The 19416-nt window shown below is 37.1% G+C and overlaps 2 pseudogenes; both read right to left on the bottom strand.

Annotated features, from left to right (window-relative positions):
* Positions 1-2159: 2159 nt before the first annotated feature.
* On the bottom strand, positions 2160-14693 carry LOC114300275 (putative carboxylesterase 12; annotated as a pseudogene).
* Positions 14694-17035: 2342 nt separating this feature from the next.
* Positions 17036-18424, bottom strand: LOC114300264 (putative carboxylesterase 12 pseudogene; annotated as a pseudogene).
* Positions 18425-19416: the final 992 nt, after the last annotated feature.

The following is a 19416-nucleotide window of genomic DNA, read 5'->3' as shown; positions in this document are numbered from 1 at the left end:
CAACATAAGAGAGTTATTTTTTTATTTATTTTTCATAGGCCCTAATTTGTAATTTTAGGGCTGCGTTTTTAGCACTTGCCAAATGACTTTTTTGGCTTTTTTGACAGCCACGTTTTTGGACATTTTATCCAAAAACGTGACTTTTTACTATGTTCCCAAAATGGCACATTGCCGGCTTGCTAAAGACATTTCCAAGACATCTTTTATTATAGGAATCTTGGGCCTTGTCTAGTTTAGTTTTGAAAACAATATTTGAGAGTTCGAAATTTAAAATTTAAAATTTATTTAATTTATTATTTTAAATCACTTTTTTTATTATTATTTCTTTTCTCATTTTTTTTATATCTTACATGTCAATCAATCATTTTTTCTGTCACATCTATTTATTTAATTATAAAAAAAATTACAAATTATCACAAATTACAAAACCACAAAACTATTTTCAAAATGAATAATACTATATGCACAAATTGGTACATTGGGAAGCAAAAAAAAAAAAAGCCAATTTTTTATTTTTTACCTATTTTAAGTCACATCACATCTCACATTTTTTACTCATAAAAAGACAAAATAGACTAAAAAAGGAAAAAAAAAATCAACTTTTTACCAATTTTTCAAAACACCACATTAATTAGTATACTAACGGATGATACCACATAATTTTAGAGGTTTTGAATCTTTATAATTTGTATAATGATTGGACTCAGAGTTTTGAAGTGACAATATTATAACATATGTTGGTATACTAATTAGTATACAATTGATGCGTGTAGCACCACTGTTTCAAAATATACAACTAAACAAATTTTAAAATTTAAAAAATTCCTCTTAGAAATTTATCTTTAAAAATTGATTTCAAAACCAAATCAAACTACACAAAATATTTGATAAAAATTAGAAAAAGCTGATGAATTTGTCGAACTCATATAAATTTTGAGAAGTTAAGATTAAGTGGTAACTTCTAAAAATAATAAATTTATGAAAAAATTTAGAATAGTTAAGATTGTTATTTTCCCTATAAATTTTCACTGGAATTTTATAATTAGAAATGATATACAAGTTTACTTTTTAAATTGAGTGATGTATAAATGAGATAACTCTCTAATGATTAAAAAATATACATATATATGAGAAATAATTTGTTTTAGATATTTTAATACATTATCACATCATTAAATTTTAAAAATTATTTTATTTCTTAAATTAGAATAACAATATACTCTTTTATAATAATTGCACCTATCTTCGGCTTTTGTCGTATATTCTGGACACCATTATGATTTGCTCTTAAGCACTTTATTCATTGTCATTTAAAATAATCATTTTTTTTTTTTTATCGGCAAATATCAGTTATTGGTTGTTAGATTAACTCTTATAGGAGAAAAATTTTCCACCATTGGCAAAGGAATTGAACCCATGACCTCTTTGGGGCTAAGCCCTAAGGAAGACATGGTGGCCAACTAGACTATAACATATAAGAATTTTAGAGACAGAATATTTTAGTCTTTAAAAGTGAAAATTCTATTACAAAAGATATTTAGGAATCAATTTCTATCGTTATGAGAATAGTCGGTAAAAGGTCGTTTCGAAAAGTAAAAAATATAGCTTTAAGCGACAAAATTTTGAAAATGTCACTAATAAATAGACTTTTAGGGACAAAATAATTTGGTCTAAAAATGATTTATTTTTTGAGACAATTTGATTCCAAAAAGATAATAATTCATTACTAATGTCTAATTTTCGTTGTTAAAAATATAATAACAACACTTTTTGTAACAAAAATATTTAATCTCCAAAAACTAATTTTATCTATAAATTTTGATTTTTAAAATTTTTGTAGTGGACATTCTATATAGTTATAATAATTTTGTATTTTACCTCCTCCTTGTTGCTAATTTCGTCAAAATTGACTGAATTTATACATTACTTGTTAATGTTGAGAGTTGACATTAAAAAAAAAAAAAAATCAAACTCAAATATTGTAATTAAAGGACAAACTTGCCTTTCAGTCTTGGGTTTCACCCTCTCATTTGAGAGTTTCTTCGCAATAATCGTGTTACATTTTATTTTTTATTTTTATGATTATAATCATAATTTATCAAATATCATTATAACATCATTTATGAATAAAAACAGTAAAAAATTTAATTTTCACTAGACACAAAACGTCAAGTCTCACGCAATCTAACAAAGATCCACTGTCTCTCAAAATTTTTTATTCCCGTGTCTCAAATCACTCATAATCATTGAATTATTTGAGAACCTTAAGATTTGAAAATCCCATGACATATTCAATGATTGTGAATAATTTGAGACATGAGGACATGAATTTTTGGAGATAGGAGATTCTTGGGCCACACAATCAAATGATGCAAGATAGCAATTGATAGATGTAATTTATTAAAGAAAAAAAAAACAAACAAATGAAAAAAAAAAAACAAAAACAAAAACCAAACAAACAAATAAATGACCGTTCCTCATTAATTGTCCTGATTCAAGAAAGGAGCCACTCGGTCCAGCATAGCCAAAGCACTGTCACAAGTCGGGTTAAACAAGTGGAACACATGGTCCTCCCCTGCAGACTCCACAATCTCCACCACCCCTCCCTACCCGCTCTTCTCCAATTCCTCCTTGTAATAACACCCTCTTTCCTTCAACAAATCTTTCTCACCTACACATACCAACAACTTATTGCAACCCAGGCTCGACAATTTCGGATCCTTAGCCGAGTTGAATAACGAGTCATCACACCCGCCCTCAGCTGACGGGGTTCACAAAACCCCAGAGTTTGTCGCAAGCCGCTTATCTATCCATGTTAGTCATTTCTGTTGGACAATCTTCACTGTATTTAAAAGATTTAATTCTATTGTGTACACAACAACAATTAGAATTTAAAGAAATAAAGAAAAGGAGAGAATTTGTTTGATTACAAAAATCAAACTCGAAATAATAAATAAATAAATAAATAACAGATTTTATGTTGTTACAAAAACAAAATTTAAATCTGATTTAATAAATAAAACCAACACTGAAAATAAATTAAATAATTTACTTGATTTAATTTCTTCGAATTATTTTCTAATAAAGTCCAGTGTTTGACACTGTGTCCTTAAGACAGATTCGTCCTCTCTATGGTGCTTTCAGAATTTGGACGTCTATCTCCCAGGATGAAATGATCTACCACAAACAATAGCAGCACTACAAATTGTTTGTCTTACGAACACACTAAGTGTTTACACTCTTTCTTTCAGAAATAAAATGCAACAAAATGAAGAATAGAATAAGCAGAGGTGAAATATGAAAATTTTGAATTCATAACATCAAATGAGGGTGGTCCTATTTATAGATGTAAAGGTGGCTCTTGATTTTAAATTGAACAGGTATGAAACCTGTTGGTTTTAAATTCAAACATCTGTTAATAATTCAAACAGATTTAAATCTGTTAATAATTCAAACAGATAGCAAAAAACAGGAAGGGCCCTGTTTGGGTGTGCATTAATTCCAAACTAGTTTATTTCTGTTTGAAAACGGGAAGGGCCCTGTTTGGATGTACAGAAAATCCAAATCAGTTTAATTTGAATTCTGGATTTTATTTTACCAAAAAATAAAATTAGATTCAAATGTTTTTGGCCCAAAAAGATTAGTATTGGGCCGAACAAGCCCAACCCAACCACGCACCCGCGCCCAAGCCCAGGCCCAGCCCGCCGGGACGGATGGCGGCGGCGGCGCGCGCGCGCGTGTGTGGTGATTTTTTGGTCTAATGGGTCTAGCCCATTTTGCCTATAACCTCTCCCTCTAAAACACTTGGGTACCCCTTGGGGCACACCCCAAGTACCAAACCCATGCCTTATAAACCCTTTCAAAACTTCCCACTAAATCAATGTGGGACAAGCCAATTTACAACCTTAAGGAATTTCCATAAAAACTCCATTTCCATGGAGTACACTTTGGCTTCAATTTCCCATTCACTCGGTAATGGTTTTGAGCAACCAAATATACCACGTGAATCACAACGCGGCATAGAACGCGTTACCACTTTGACCCGTGTAAATCGATGCACGGGGCCCACCTAAAAAATAGACCAAACTTGAGAAAAAATTCTGGTTTTACCTAGAATTTTTCTACCATTTCCAACAATCCCCCACATGAATGGAATTTGATGACAACGGAAATGCAACAATATGCAGACTTTAACGAAAGAGTATAAGTCGAAAATATCTTGCATCAGGATAGGTAGTTTTCGGCCTTGAACCTTCCCTAGTGATAACCTATCGGACTTACTGGCTAACCAATGGACGCGATGCCTTGAATTGTTCAGCCGTTTGTGTAAGCCAAGACAATAGATTTCACACAAAATATCTTCTAACACATCGTGGTTCTCACTGTTGTGTTCATTTTGGCCTTGAACGCGCCTGATTTTCATAAGTGTTTCTAGAGAATTTAGCCTCTTCATTCTCATAGAACCGGCCCCAGATCAACACTCATATAGGTGATTCTTATTGTGAGTATCCCCCTATACTCATCTTGATTTTATGCCTTAATCAAGATATAAGTAATCATTAAAAGCAAAGCTTATCCTTATACCCCTGCAGATAACATATGTTGCAGATATCGCTCTCACCATAGGAATGGGTAGGAAATTTTTAATCCCTTGGTGATTTCTGGTGAGCCATATATAACTTAGTTGTCCATTTGAACTTAGTTCTTGGGATCTCCAGTCATATAAGTAGGGTTACCATTATGACGACTCTTATGTAATAGGCTTTAATCCCATCCCCTTTGATGAACTATACACTAGCTCTTTTGTCAAACCTTTTGTTAACGGATCTGCAATGTTCTCTTTAGATTTTATATAATCTATTGAGATTATTCCGTTTGACAACAATTGCCTTACGGTATTATGTCGACGACGAATATGTCGTGACTTACCGTTATACATGTGATTCTGTGCCCTGCCTATTGCAGATTGACTATCACAATGAATGCAAATAGTTGGCACAGGTTTCGGCCACATTGGAATGTCTTCTAAGAAGTGACGAAGCCATTTTGCTTCTTCTCTTGCTTTGTCCAAAGCAATAAACTCGGATTCCATTGTGGATCGTGCGATGCAAGTTTGTTTCGTGGATTTCCAAGAAACAGCAGCGCCTCTTAGAGTAAAGACATATCCACTTGTGGATTTTGAATCTTTAATATCCGATATCCAATTTGCATCACAATAACCTTTAAGTACTGCTGGATATCGAGTAAAGTTCAAACCATGATCGCTTTCTAATGGTCTTATCCGGGGTTACTAGTGTACCTACTCAATTTACTGATAGCATAAGTTATATCAGGATGAGTACAATTCATTAGGTACATTAGGCTTCCAATGATTTGGGAGTATTTTAACTGAGACACTGCATCACCTTTATTTTTCGATAAATAAAGACTGATGTCTACAGGTGTTTTAGCTAAATTCAAATCATCCTTGATAAATTTATCAAGAATTTTCTCAATATAATGAGATTGAGATAATGCATAACCGTCAGATGTTTTAGTAATTTTCATTCCTAATATAACATCTGCGACTCCCATATCTTTCATATCAAATCTTTTGTTAAGCATTTGCTTAATTGATTTGATCATGTTTTGACTGCTTCCAATGATAAGCATGTCATCCATATAAAGACAAACTATGACATATCCTTGGTCAGTGTTTTTAACATAGACACATTTATCACATTCGTTTATCTTAAACCCATTAGAAGCATTGCATGATCAAATTTTTCATGCCATTGTTTAGGTGCTTGTTTTAATCCATAAAGGGATTTTACAAGTCGACACACTTTCTTTTCTTGTCCTGATACTACAAACCCTTCGAGTTGCTTCATATAGATCTCTTCATTTAGATCACCATTTAAGAAAGCTGTCTTAACATCCATTTGATGTATTTCTAAATTAAACAACGCTGCTATAGAAATAAGCATGCGAATGGATGTTATTCTTGTCACAAGGGAATATGTGTCAAAATAGTCCAAACCTTCCTTTTGTCTGTAACTTTTAACAACAAGTCTTGCTTTATACTTGTCAATTAAACCATCTGCTTTCATTTTTCTCTTGAATATCCATTTATATCCAAGAGGTTTAGAACTTGGTGGAAGATCCACCAATTCCCAAGTATGATTTTACATAATAGATTCAATTTCATTATTAACAACCTCTTTCCACAAAGGTACTTCAGGACCTGTCATTGCTGCCTTAAAGCTTTGAGGTTCATTTTCTAACAAGTATGTCAGAAAATCTGGACCAAAGGATTTTGATGTTCTCGCTCTCTTACCTCGTCTTGGTTCATCATTAGTTAAATCCTGTTGGTCGAGACTATTACTAGTCTCTTGTGTTTGATTGTCATTAGTCTCTTGACTTTGTGTACAATCATAAGTTTTTTTCTGTGAACTTAATTCCTGTCCTTTCTTGTGAGGAAAGACATGTTCAAAAAACACAGCATTCCTTGACTCTATAATAGTGTTCACATTTATATCAGGTATTTCTGATTTATAAGTCAGAAACCGATATGCACTACTATTCTGAGCATAACCAATAAACACACAGTCTACTGTTTTTGGTCCAATCTTAGTCTTTTTAGGAACAGGAACTTCAACTTTTGCCAAACACCCCCACACTTTTAAGTATTTGTAGGAAGGTGGTCAACCTTTCCACAATTCATAAGGAGTGCTGTTGGTTTTCTTGTGGGGGTATTCTATTAAGAACATAATTAGCAGACAATATTGCTTCCCCCCACAAGTTCTGTGGTAAACCTGAACTTAGTAACATGGCATTCATCATTTCTTTGAGGGTTCTATTCTTCCTTTCAGCAATTCCATTTTGCTGTGGAGAATAAGGGGCTGTAGTTTGGTGAATAATGCCATGTTATGCACAAAATTCATTTAATGGTGAATCATATTCACCACCCCTATCATTTCTAACCATTTTAATGGTTTTACCAAGTTGATTTTCAACTTCTATTTTGTAGAGTTTAAACATTTCTAAGGCTTCATCTTTACTTCTAAGTAAATAAACATAACAATATCTTGTGCAATCATCGATAAATGTTATGAAATACTTTTTGCCTCCTCTAGTTTGAATAAATTTTAAATCACATACATCAGTATGAATTAATTCTAGAGGTTCGGTTTTTCTTTCAACCAATTTAAATGGAGCCTTAGTTAGTTTCGCTTCTACACAAATTTCACATTTATGATTAGGGTTAATTTCAAACTTTGGTATATGATCTAAACCAATTAATCTATGCAAAGCATCAAAATTCACATGTCCTAATCTACCATGCCATAAATTTGACTCAAGAATATAAACAAAAGATGTGTTATTCTTATTCATAGCAAATTTTGGTACAACTGTCATTACATTCAATTTAAAGAGACCATCACTCATGTATCCCTTACCAACATACATACCACTCTTTGTTAATACAAATTTATCAGACTCAAAAACAAGTCTAAAACCATTTTTACTTAACAAAGACCCAGAAACTAAATTCTTCCGGATGTCAGGTACATGCAGTACGTTGTTGAGGGTTAGTTCTTTCCCTGATGTCATCTTCAAGATCACTTTCCCTTGTCCAGCCACAGTAGAAGTAGAAGAATTTCCCATGAAAAGTTGTTCACCATTTGCAGCCTCATTGTAGGTAGTGAACATTTTCTTGTCCGCACATATGTGACGAGTTGCTCCAGTGTCAACCCACCACTCTTTGGGATTTCCAACCAAGTTAGCCTCAGACACTACAACAAAAAGGTTGATGTCATTCACTCCATCAGAGATGTAATTCAATTCTGTTACATTGGCCTGATTGGTGGTCTTCTTACTTGTACTTCCATGATCATTCTTAGGGCGGTGGCAGTCAGAAGCTCGATGTCCAGTTTTGCCACAGTTATAGCATTTTCCTTTGAACTTCTTGCTATTATCGCCTTGTTTAGGACCATCTCCAGTAAACTTCCTCTTTTTGTTATGTGATTTATGAACTTGTTCAACCACATTAGCCTTGGACTCAATGGGATTTTTCCCATTCCTCTTTTCAGCCTTTCGGTTATCTTCCTCAATTCTTAATCTTACAATCAATTCATCCATAGTCATCTCTTTGCGTTTATGTTTTAAGTAATTTTTGAAATCTTTCCAAGCCGGTGGTAACTTTTCCACTAAAGCAGCGACTTGGAATGACTCGCTAAGAGACATATCTTCTGAATGAATATCATGCAAAATTATTTGAAAACTTTGAATTTGAGAAATTACCGTTTGGGAGTCTACCATTACAAAGTCCAGAAATTTACCCACGACAAATTTCTTCGTGCCGGCATCTTCTGTCTTGTATTTCTTCTCTAAAGAATCCCACAATTCTTTTGCTGTTTTCAGAGGACTGTATACATTATACAGCATATTGTCAAGGCCATTTAGGATGTAGTTTCTGCACAGGAAATCTGAATGTTTTCAAGCATCTACAGCGGCAACAACTTGCCGATCACATTCACCCTCTTTAAGTGCTGGAGCCTCTTCATGGAGAAACCGGGTCAAATTAAGAGTCGTAAGATAGAACAGCATCTTCTGCTGCCATCTCTTAAACTCGGTACCGTTAAATTTTTCCGATTTTTCTCCATGATTGATTGGTACATGAACATGGTTCTGGATAGGAACCGATGTAGGTGTAACAATAGGAGTACCACTGCCAGATGCAGTTTCAGTTGTAGTAGCCATAATCTCTGATTACAAAAATCAGAAAAAATTAAAACACAAATTAATTTTCTAGTTACTAAAACCAGAAAATAAATTATAACAACAAAATAATTTTATTTTCCTTGTTACTAAAACTAGAAAAATAAAATATCATAATAATTTTCTGTAATACCAAATAATATTCTGCAATTGTTAATGACACCAGTATATTACTACTAGTTGTCAAAGAAAAGAGACAGTATATTACTACTATCTGTCAAATAGCATAAATCACTATTTATTTTTCCAACCAGAATATTACTTTGAAAACACAGAAAATTAAATACAATGAAGATACCAAAAAAAGGATTCTGTCTTAAGATTTAATTGTTGGACAATCTTCACTGTATTTAAAAGATTTAATTCTATTGTGTACACAACAACAATTAGAATTTAAAGAAATAAAGAAAATGAGAGAATTTGTTTGATTACAAAAATCAAACTCGAAATAATAAATAAATAAATAAATAACAGATTTTATTTTGTTACAAAAACAAAATTTAAATCTGATTTAATAAATAAAACCAACACTGAAAATAAATTAAATAACTTACTTGATTTAATTTTTTCGAATTATTTTCTGATCAAGTCTAGTGTTTGACACTGTGCCCTTAAGACAGATTCGTCCTCTCTATGGTGCTTTCAGAATTTGGACGTCTATCTCCCAGGATGAAATGATCTACCACAAACAATAGCAGCACTACAAATTGTTTGCCTTACGAACACACTAAGTGTTTACAGTCTTTCTTTCAGAAATAAAATGCAACAAAATGAAGAATAGAATAAGCAGAGGTGAAATACGAAATTTCTGAATTCATAACATCAAATGAGGGTGGTCCTATTTATAGATGTAAAGGTGGCTCTTGGTTTTAAATTGAACAGGTATGAAACCTGTTGGTTTTGAATTCAAACATCTGTTAATAATTCAAACAGATTTGAATCTGTTAATAATTCAAACAGATAGCAAAAAACAGGAAGGGCCCTGTTTGGGTGTGCACTAATTCCAAACTAGTTTATTTCTGTTTGAAAACGGGAAGGGCCCTGTTTGGATGTACAAAAAATCCAAATCAGTTTAATTTGAATTCTGGATTTTATTTTACCAAAAAATAAAATTAGATTCAAATGTTTTTTGCCCAAAAAGATTAGTATTGGGCCGAACAAGCCCAGGCCCAGCCCAGCCCGCCCGGACAGACGGCGGCGGCGCGCGCGCGTGTGTGGTGATTTTTGGGTCCAATGGGTCTAGCCCATTTTGTCTATAACCTCTCCCTTTAAAACACTTGGGTACCCCTTGGGGCACACCTCAAGTACCAAATCCATGCCTTATAAACCCTTTCAAAACTTCCCACCAAATCAATGTGGGACAAGCCAATTTACAACCTTAAGGAATTTCCACCAAAACTCCATTTCTATGGAGCACACTTTGGCTTCAATTTCCCATTCACTTGGTAATGGTTTTGAGCAACCAAATATACCACGTGAATCATTACGCGGCATATAACGCGTTACCACTTTGACCCGTGTAAATCGATGCACGGGGCCCACCTAAAAAATAGACCAAACTTGAGAAAAAATTCTGGTTTTACCTAGAATTTTTCTACCATTTCCAACAATTTCACCACCAATCGGGTCCTTCCCTCCAAAATATGGATGTATTAAAACCATCCCAACAAGCTTCACTCCATCCGGTCCATCCGACCCTACCCGAATGCCCATGTTGTGTGCTATGTTAGCACCTGCACTATGCCCTGCAAAGAACATGCGATCAAAATCAACATAATCTTTTAGCCATACCTCACCACCACCCCCGGAGGAGTGAGAAGCAACCCACTTGACAGCGGCCCAAGAATCATCATAGGCGATTGGGAGAGGGTTCTCGGGGGCTCTTCTGTAATCGACAGAGACCACAACGACGTTGGTTTTGGCCACAAGTGAATTGAGATAGTTTTGGTATGTGGGAGAGAAGGCGGTTTCGATGCAAAAGCCACCAGCATGGAAGTAGACAAGAAGAGGAAGCTTGTTGTGATGTGGGTTGTTGTTGGGGAGGTAGAGCCTGGCAGATAAGCCAGTTTTTGGATCGGTTACCACGTCTTTGGATTGGACACCGGTGTTGTGATTGGTTGAGGGAGGGACAATATCGGTGCCTCGGAGTCGTTCTACTCTGCCGTCTCTGTAAACTCGAATAATGGATGGAAAATCATGAACTATTTCTTCAGCTCCGCTTGAAGCCATTGTGAAGAGTGGACAAGAAGATGAAGAGAGAGAAAAAAAGTAGTGGCCTTTTTGCTGATCCTACACTAATTGATTTTAGTCATCTCCATTTAATAGTTGTAGTTGTAAGGGGTGGGGATGAGAAGCGTGTGCACACAATTATTATTATTAAATTTATGATTGTATTCAAAGTTTAAAAATTAAAGTATTTTTTAAATGTTAAAAGATCAGTCAATTGAGAGGTTTATAAAGAAAATTAATTGCCCATGTTACCGGCGTAAAAAATAAATAAAAAAAAAAATAAAAAAATTATGACACCAAACAAAATGAATGCAAATATCAAAGTGATTTTTTCACATCCGTTAAATAATATAATGAAAAGAGATCTCAATCGAGTCAATTTGTAGGAATTTTTAACCTTGTATCATTAAGTTTGTTAACATATAATATACATCACACTATAGTGCATTTGTAACTGTAAAGGGCAAACACCCACTACCACACACTTTCAGCTTTAGCTGTAGCTTTTATATTGTTTTAATGTATTGTCTTATGCTTTCGGTGCTCCATTGTCTCCTTCCCCTCTCTATAAAGAGAGAGAGCTCATTCTCTTGTAAACACACAAATACAATAACAGACATTGAATATACCAATCTTTCATTTCAGTCTCTCTCTTTTCTCTCTCTCTCTTTACCAATCCTTCATGGTATCAGAGCACAATAATGCAATTCTGGCATTCTTCAATTTTGGTGCTTAGTCCCGTACACAGTGGAACTACACCAAACAGCTCGGAATCTCCTTACGATTCCAACGGCACCAAGCCCGTCACCAGAAACGCTCTCACGCACTCTCACGCGCCGCCCTTTTACTCGGCGCGTCTCTGCTTCTGTTGCCACGCTCACACGCGCCTTCACGCGCCTTCCACTCTACCCTTTCGTGCGCCGCGCCTGCTACCGTGCACCCGCGTGCGCCATTCGTCTACCGTGAGCCGCGCGTGCGCCGTTCCGCTATTGTGCACCCGTGTGCGCCATTCTGCTACTATACGCCGCACGCCCTCTTTGCTACCGTGTACCGCACGCCTTCTCTGCTAACGTGCGCCGCTGACATCATTTTCCATCTTGCTGACATCATCTCTACACAGCCCACCTTTTCTAGCTATTTTCGACCTTCCGGACTCACTGGTACACTCTGTTTTACCTAATTTTGCACCTACAGGTCTATTCCTATCAATTTAGCTCTACTTAACTATTATTATGGATCGTCATGATGCCTCCCATCCCATTTCCGTTATTTTGAATGGTTCCAACTATGTTCTATGGGCCCAAGCCATGTCTTCCTTCCTCAAAGGAAAGAAGCTCTGGCGAATTATCACCGGGGACATGACCCAACCGGTGAAAGACACTGCTGAAACCACTGTTTCTCCTGCTACTCCTACATATGAAGATCGCCTTGAGGAATGGGACAGTAAGAATTACCAAATCATTACCTGGTTTCGAAATACTTCTGTTACCTCTATCAGTCTTTAGTTTGGTCACTTTCAGCTTGACTCTGTCACTACTCCTGCAAAAGACATCTGGGATTTTTTGAAAGAACGATACCAGACTATTGGTCTTGCTCATCAATATCAACTTCAGAGCCAACTTCATCAGATGCGCCAAGAATCTAGTCAGTCCATCAATGACTTCCTTTCTCAAATGTACTCCGTTTGGAACCAGCTTGCTCTTTCCGAACCGACTTGGCCTCACCGAGAAAATGCTATTTTATTTACTGCCTATCGTAATTAGCAAAGGTTGGTGCACTTTCTCATGGCTCTCACTTCATTTTTTGAGCCCGTACGTGCCTCTCTTCTTCATCGCCATCCCTTGCCCACTCTGGAACAAGCTATTTCTGAGTTGCTATCAGAGGAGACTCGTCTTGGTACTCTCCAAACTCATCATGTGGACTCTGTTCTTGCCACTCCTCCGTACCGGCCATCATTCACCCAGCGGACCACTGCCTGCCTCTACTGTCAGAATCGGGGCCTTTCTTCAACACATCTCCTGGTCAATTGCCCCGTCAGAACCTGCCGATACTGCAACAAACTTAGTCCTGGTCATCTGCAACAGGATTGTTTTCGCAATCTATCCCGCTCATCCTCCAATAGCCACTCTTCTCGCGGTGGTTCTCCTCGAGGGAGCTTTCATCGTTCCGGGAATCAGTCTCATCACATTGCTGCTGCTGCCGTTGAGGGTTTTTCTGAGTCTCCTGCTCCGTCTACCCCTCTCTTTTCTCTAACGGATGTCGAGGCCATGTTCAAACACCTTCTCTCCCCTTCTGGTACACCTCCTCATACTGTTTTGTCTGTAATTCCAGGTAACTCTTCTTGGTATTTTGACTCTGCCTGTTGTAATCATATGACCTCCAGTTCCACTATATTTTCTTCCATATCTTCATCTCCTCATATTCCCTCAATTCAAACTGCTAATGGTTCTCTCATGACTGTTCGTCATATTGGTACTGTTTCCACATCTTCTTTATCTTTAGCGCAAGTTTATCATATCCCTGCTCTCATTTTAAACCTTATCTCTATTGGTCAATTATGTGAACTTGATCTAACTGTCACCTTTTCTGCTACTCATTGTTTGGTACAGGACCCTCAGACGGGGCAGACTATTGGGATCGGCCGTAAGCACGGACGTCTCTATGAGCTCATTCACCTTCATGTTCCTGACTCTCCTCAGATCGCTGCTCCTGCATCTGCTTCCTCATTATCTCCTTTTCATCTTTGGCATTGTCGCTTAGGGCATATTTCTATTAATCGCTTAAAGTCTTTGGTTCTAGTGGACAATTGGGTCATGTAATTCCAAATACTTTCGATTGTATACCCTGTCAACTTGCCAAACAACCTGCTTTATCATTCAATAAAAGTACTTTTGTTTCCTGTGCACCTTTTGATCTTATACATTCGGATATTTGGGGCCCCTCCCTACTACTACTATGGGGGGATCTCGTTATTTTGTTGTTTTTATTGATGATTTTTCCCGGTTTACTTGGATTTTTCTCATGAAAACTCGGTCTGAACTCAAAACCCTTTATTATCGATTTGCCCAAATGATCCACACCCAATTTTCCAAATCCATCAAACTTTTTCGCTCTGACAATGCTATGGAATATCGGGATTCAGATTTCCTTTATTTTCTTCAGAGTCATGGTACACTGCTTTATCATTCCTATGCTGGCACATCCCAGCAAAATGGCCGTGCTGAACGGAAACATAGGCATATTCTTGACACTACTCGCGCTCTCCTTCTCTCTTTTTCCTGCCCTGAAAGCTTTTGGGGGAAAGCTGCCCTCACTGCTGTCTACACTATCAATCGTGCTTCTACCCCTGTCATCCATAATCAAACTCCTTTTGAACGTCCGCATGGCACTCCCCTTCCCTATACTAATCTTCGGATTTTTGGCTCTGCCTGCTTTGTTCTCCTTCAATCTCATGAACACACCAAGCTTGAACCTCGTTCTCATCTTTGTTGCTTTCTTGGGTATGGAATTGAACATAAAGGTTTTCGCTGTTGGGACCCTCTCTCTAAACGTTTTCGTATCTCCCGCCATGTCGTTTTTTGGGAGCACCAAATGTTTTCCTCCCTATCCTCCTTTCACTTACCTGCACTTTCCAATAATGTACTGTTTACTAATCCTTCCATAGATCTCTTCTCTGATGTTTTTGATACAGGTTCCTCCTTCATTGAGACGCCCTTGCTCACTCCTGCTCCCGACCAGACTGCTCTCCCTGAAGGTCCACCTCTCCCTGCACCACCTTCTTCTCCACCGGTTCTTCTTCCCACCGATCCTCCTACGGGTCGACCACACCGGGTAACTCAACCTCTTATCCACCTTCGTGATTATATTGTTGGGTCTGCTTCCTTTTCTACTTATGAACCTACCTCCTATCGTGAGGCTTGTACTAATCCTCTTTGGCAGCAAGCTATGACTGATGAACTTCAAGCTTTGGACAAAACTTATACTTGGGATCTTGTTGATCTTCCTCCTGGCAAAACTGCGATTGGCTGCAAATGGGTTTACAAAATCAAGACTCATTCTGATGGCTCTATTGAACGCTACAAAGCTCGTCTTGTTGCCAAGGGTTTCAACCAGGAATATGGGATTGATTATGAGGAAACCTTCTCCCCTGTTGCTCGGCTTACCTCTGTTCGCAGTTTACTGGCTGTTGCTGCTGCTCGCCACTGGGAGCTCTTTCAAATGGATGTCAAAAATGCTTTCCTCGACGGCAATCTTCTTGAGGAGGTCTACATGCAACCTCCACCTGGGTCTACTTTTCCCCCTCATAAGGTTTGCAAACTACAGCGTGCCCTCTATGGCCTCAAGCAGGCACCCCGTGCTTGGTTTGCTAAGTTCAGTTCTACCATTCATGACTTCGGGTTCACCTCTAGCTCCTATGACTCTGCTCTTTTTATACGGACTACTCCTCATGGTACCACTCTTCTCCTTCTGTATGTGGATGATATGATTATCACTGGTAATGATGCCGTTGGTATTCTCCACCTCAAACGTTTTCTCCACCATCAGTTTGAGATGAAGGACCTTGGTACTCTTAACTACTTTTTAGGCCTTGAAGTCTCTCATGATTCTACTGGTTCTTATTTATCTTAGGCCAAATATGCATCCGATCTTCTAGCTCGTGCTGGTCTTACTGATTGCAAAACTACATCTACTCCAGTTGATCCTCAGATTCGTCTCATTCCTCTCGATGGGGCTCTCCTCAATGATGCTACTCTTTATCGCCAGCTCGTCGGTAGTCTTGTCTATCTCACAGTGACTCGTCCTGACATTGCCTATGCTGTTCACATTGTTAGTCAGTACATGTCGGCTCCTCGCACTCCCCACTATACTGCTCTACTCCACATCCTTCGATACCTCAAAGGCACTCTGTTCCATGGCCTTCACTACTCTGCTTCATCCTCTCTTGAACTGCGTGCCTTTTCTGATGCTAATTGGGCTGGGGATCCTACGGATCGACGCTCCACCACGGGATTCTGTTTCTTCTTAGGGGATTCTCTTCTTACTTGGCGTAGCAAGAAACAATCCCTCACTGCCCGTTCTAGCACCGAATACCGAGCTCTTGCTGACACTACTCAGGAACTTCTCTGGCTTCGCTGGCTTCTCACTGATATGGGTGTTTCCTCTTCTGGCGCTACCTTTCTTTATTGTGACAATCAGAGTGCCATTCAGATTGCTCACAATGATGTTTTTCATGATCGCACCAAGCATATTGAGATTGATTGTCATTTCATTCGACAGCATGTTACACGTGGTACTGTTCATCTTCTCCCTATTGCTTCTGCCGATCAACCTGCTGATATTTTCACCAAGGCTCATCCTCCTGGGCGCTTCCGTGATCTTGTTTCCAAACTCAACTTGGTCGATGCCTACCCTCCTTGAGTTTGCGGGGGGCTATTAACATATAATATACATCACACTATAGTGCATTTGTAGCTGTAAAGGGCAAACACCCACTACCACACACTTTCAACTTTAGCAGTAGCTTTTATATTGTTTTAATGTATTGTCTTTTGCTTTCGGTGCTCTATTGTCTCCTTCTCCTCTCTATAAAGAGAGAGAGCTCATTCTCTTGTAAACACACAAATACAATAACAGAAATTGAATATACCAATCTTTCATTTCAGTCTCTCTCTTTTCTCTCTCTCTTTACCAATCTTTCAAAGTTTGTAGATATGGTTATTTTTGTTTGATTTGTTTAAGCAATATGTCCAAGTATCTGCTAATACAACTTGATTGAAAATTTTAGTCAATGAAAAGGATATGAAATAAAATACCCATCAAAATTTAAAACCAACCCCACAATAATATCATTTTTTTTAAGGTGGTGATTTAGAATCACCAAAAACAAAATCACAAATCTTTGTTCAATTTGTATTTACCCATGTGGAATCTCCCAAACAATAATACTATAATTAATCATCACATATTATCACCTCCAAATCACACAACTTCAAAAAGATTTGAAAGGAACAGGAGGGAATTTTAATTATACTACTAGGTGATAACATATAATGCAGAATTGTAAATTGATTTATTCATTAATCAAATGTTGCAAGAAACAACATTTGATAGATGCTACAAAATTACATTAAAAAATGATATTAATATTACGGATATAGAGACTAAATATAGAATTTAATACAAATATCTCACGAGAAATGAAACTCATATATAAGATGCACTCTTTATAAAATTAGTGTGTCTCATTTGGTATTTAATCCTGTTTATAGTTGTTATTCTTATGAAAAAGATAACTATAGAAGTAAGTTCACCACATAACACAATCGCTAGGCTTTGCTCTCATTCATGAAAGAAGCCACTTGTTTGAGCATAGCCAAAGCATTGTCACAAGTGGGGTTAAACAAATGGAATACATGGTCCTCCCTTTTAGCCTCCACAGCCTCCACCACTCCTCGCCACCCACTCTTCTCCAACACCTCCTTGTAATACCAATCTCTATCCCTCATCAAATCTTTACACATACCAACACCTTCTTGCAACCCAGGCTCGAAAGTTTTGGATCCTTAGCCGGGTTGAATAACGGGTCATCGGACCCACTTGTTGACGGGTTGACAAAGACCCAGAATTTGTCAGCAACAGATTTTCCAACCAAGTTAGCTTCTTCACCACCAATCAAGTCCTACCCACCAAAATACGGGTGGATTAAAACCATCCCAACAAGCTTCGCTCTATCCAGTCCTTCCGACCCGACCCTCATGCCCATGTTGTGTACTTTGTTACCACCTGCGCTATCTCCTGCAAAGAACACACGATCAAAATCAACATACTCCTTTAGCCATACCTCTCCACCATTAGCAGTGGAGTGAGAAGCAACCCATTTGACGGCGGCCCAAGAATCATCGTATGGGATCGGAAGAAGGTGCTCGGGGGCTCTTCTGTAATCAACAGAGATGACAACGACGTTGGCTTCGGCCACAAGTGAATTGAGGTAGTTATGGTATGTGGGAGAGAAGGCAGTTTCGATGGCGAAGCCTCCACCATGGAAGTAGAGTAGAATAGGAAGCTTATTGTGATCTGGTTTGTTGGGAATGTAGAGCCTGGCAGATAAACCAGTCTCTGGATTGATTACGACGTCTTTGGATTGGACACCAGTGTCGGGATTGGTTGAGGGAGGGACAATATCGGTGCCTTTGAGTCGTTCTACTCTGCCATCTTTGTAAACTCGAATGAAGGATGGAAAATCGGGGACTATTTCTTCAGCTGGGGTTGAAGCCATCGTGGAGAAAAAAAAACTGAAGAGAAAGAAAGGGAAAAGTGGTGGGCATTGCTTACACTAATTGATCCTGAATTTATATGCTCTCCATTGAATAGCTGTAGTTGTAAGAGAAATATCTACTAGTACATAATTCAATGGAATGGTTGTGAAATTATTATGTCAACTTAAGCCTTGTTTGGCATCCAACATTGTTAGTTTAAATGTTAAAAAGTTATTAAGGCTTGGTTTGGGAAGTGGGTTGGCTTTTTGGCTTTTTAGTTTTTTTGACTATTTTAGCCTGGGCTTAAAAGTTTGGTTTGGGAATGGCTTTTTGGCTTTTTGACTTTTTTGAGTTTTTTTGTGAGAGAAGAATGTAATGATTATGGGTTGAATGTGATGTTTTGTTTGTTATGGCTAAAATAGCCTATTTTGTTTTTTGTGGCTAAAATAGCCAAAAAAACCTACAAACTCACTTGCCAAACACAGGCTAAAAAAATCAAAAAACCTGTAACCTATGTAAAAAAAGTCAAAAATTTCATTTTTTCTCTATTTTTTGCACATCTTTTCGTAAAAAATTAAAAAATCATTTCAAATATACTAATTTTTTACCTCATATTTTACTCAAAAAATCAAAAAATTACTAATAGCCTATTCTCAAACAAGGTCTTTATACAACTACAACTACAACTATATATATATATATATATATATTTTTTTTTTTCAAAGCGTAGTGTTATATAAAAGAAATTTGTACAAAAAAATTCATATATAGTAAGGTGATAGATTTGTGTGCGCGTTAATTTTAAAACAAATGGGTCATTATTTGTTTATAATTTTTTTTTGAAAAAAGCTCTATTTTTAAAATTTGTAGATTTTTTCAAATATCATTTTTTTTTTCAAATGTGTCACTATTTTTACACGTGTCATCTATCTATTCAATATCACCTATGTATTACAGCTCACTGTCACCAGCTGCTGTCGCCGGCCGCTAGGCATCTTTTTAAGGACTTATTGGCCAAATTTTTGATGACTTTTCTAACGATTTTTCAAGTGCTGACGACTTTTCAACACGTGTTATTCTCACCAAATAAGATTAAACAATGCCTGACCCCAACTTGATTTATTGATATTTTTTCCTTTTTTATATGAATTTCTAGTTACAAATCATTTTC

This window comes from Camellia sinensis, chromosome 2, assembly GCF_055761805.1.
Source record: "Camellia sinensis isolate YWXY chromosome 2, ASM5576180v1, whole genome shotgun sequence".
NCBI lineage: Eukaryota > Viridiplantae > Streptophyta > Magnoliopsida > Ericales > Theaceae > Camellia > Camellia sinensis.
Note: the sequence above shows the minus strand (reverse complement) of the source record. Positions and strands in the feature narration are given on the sequence as shown.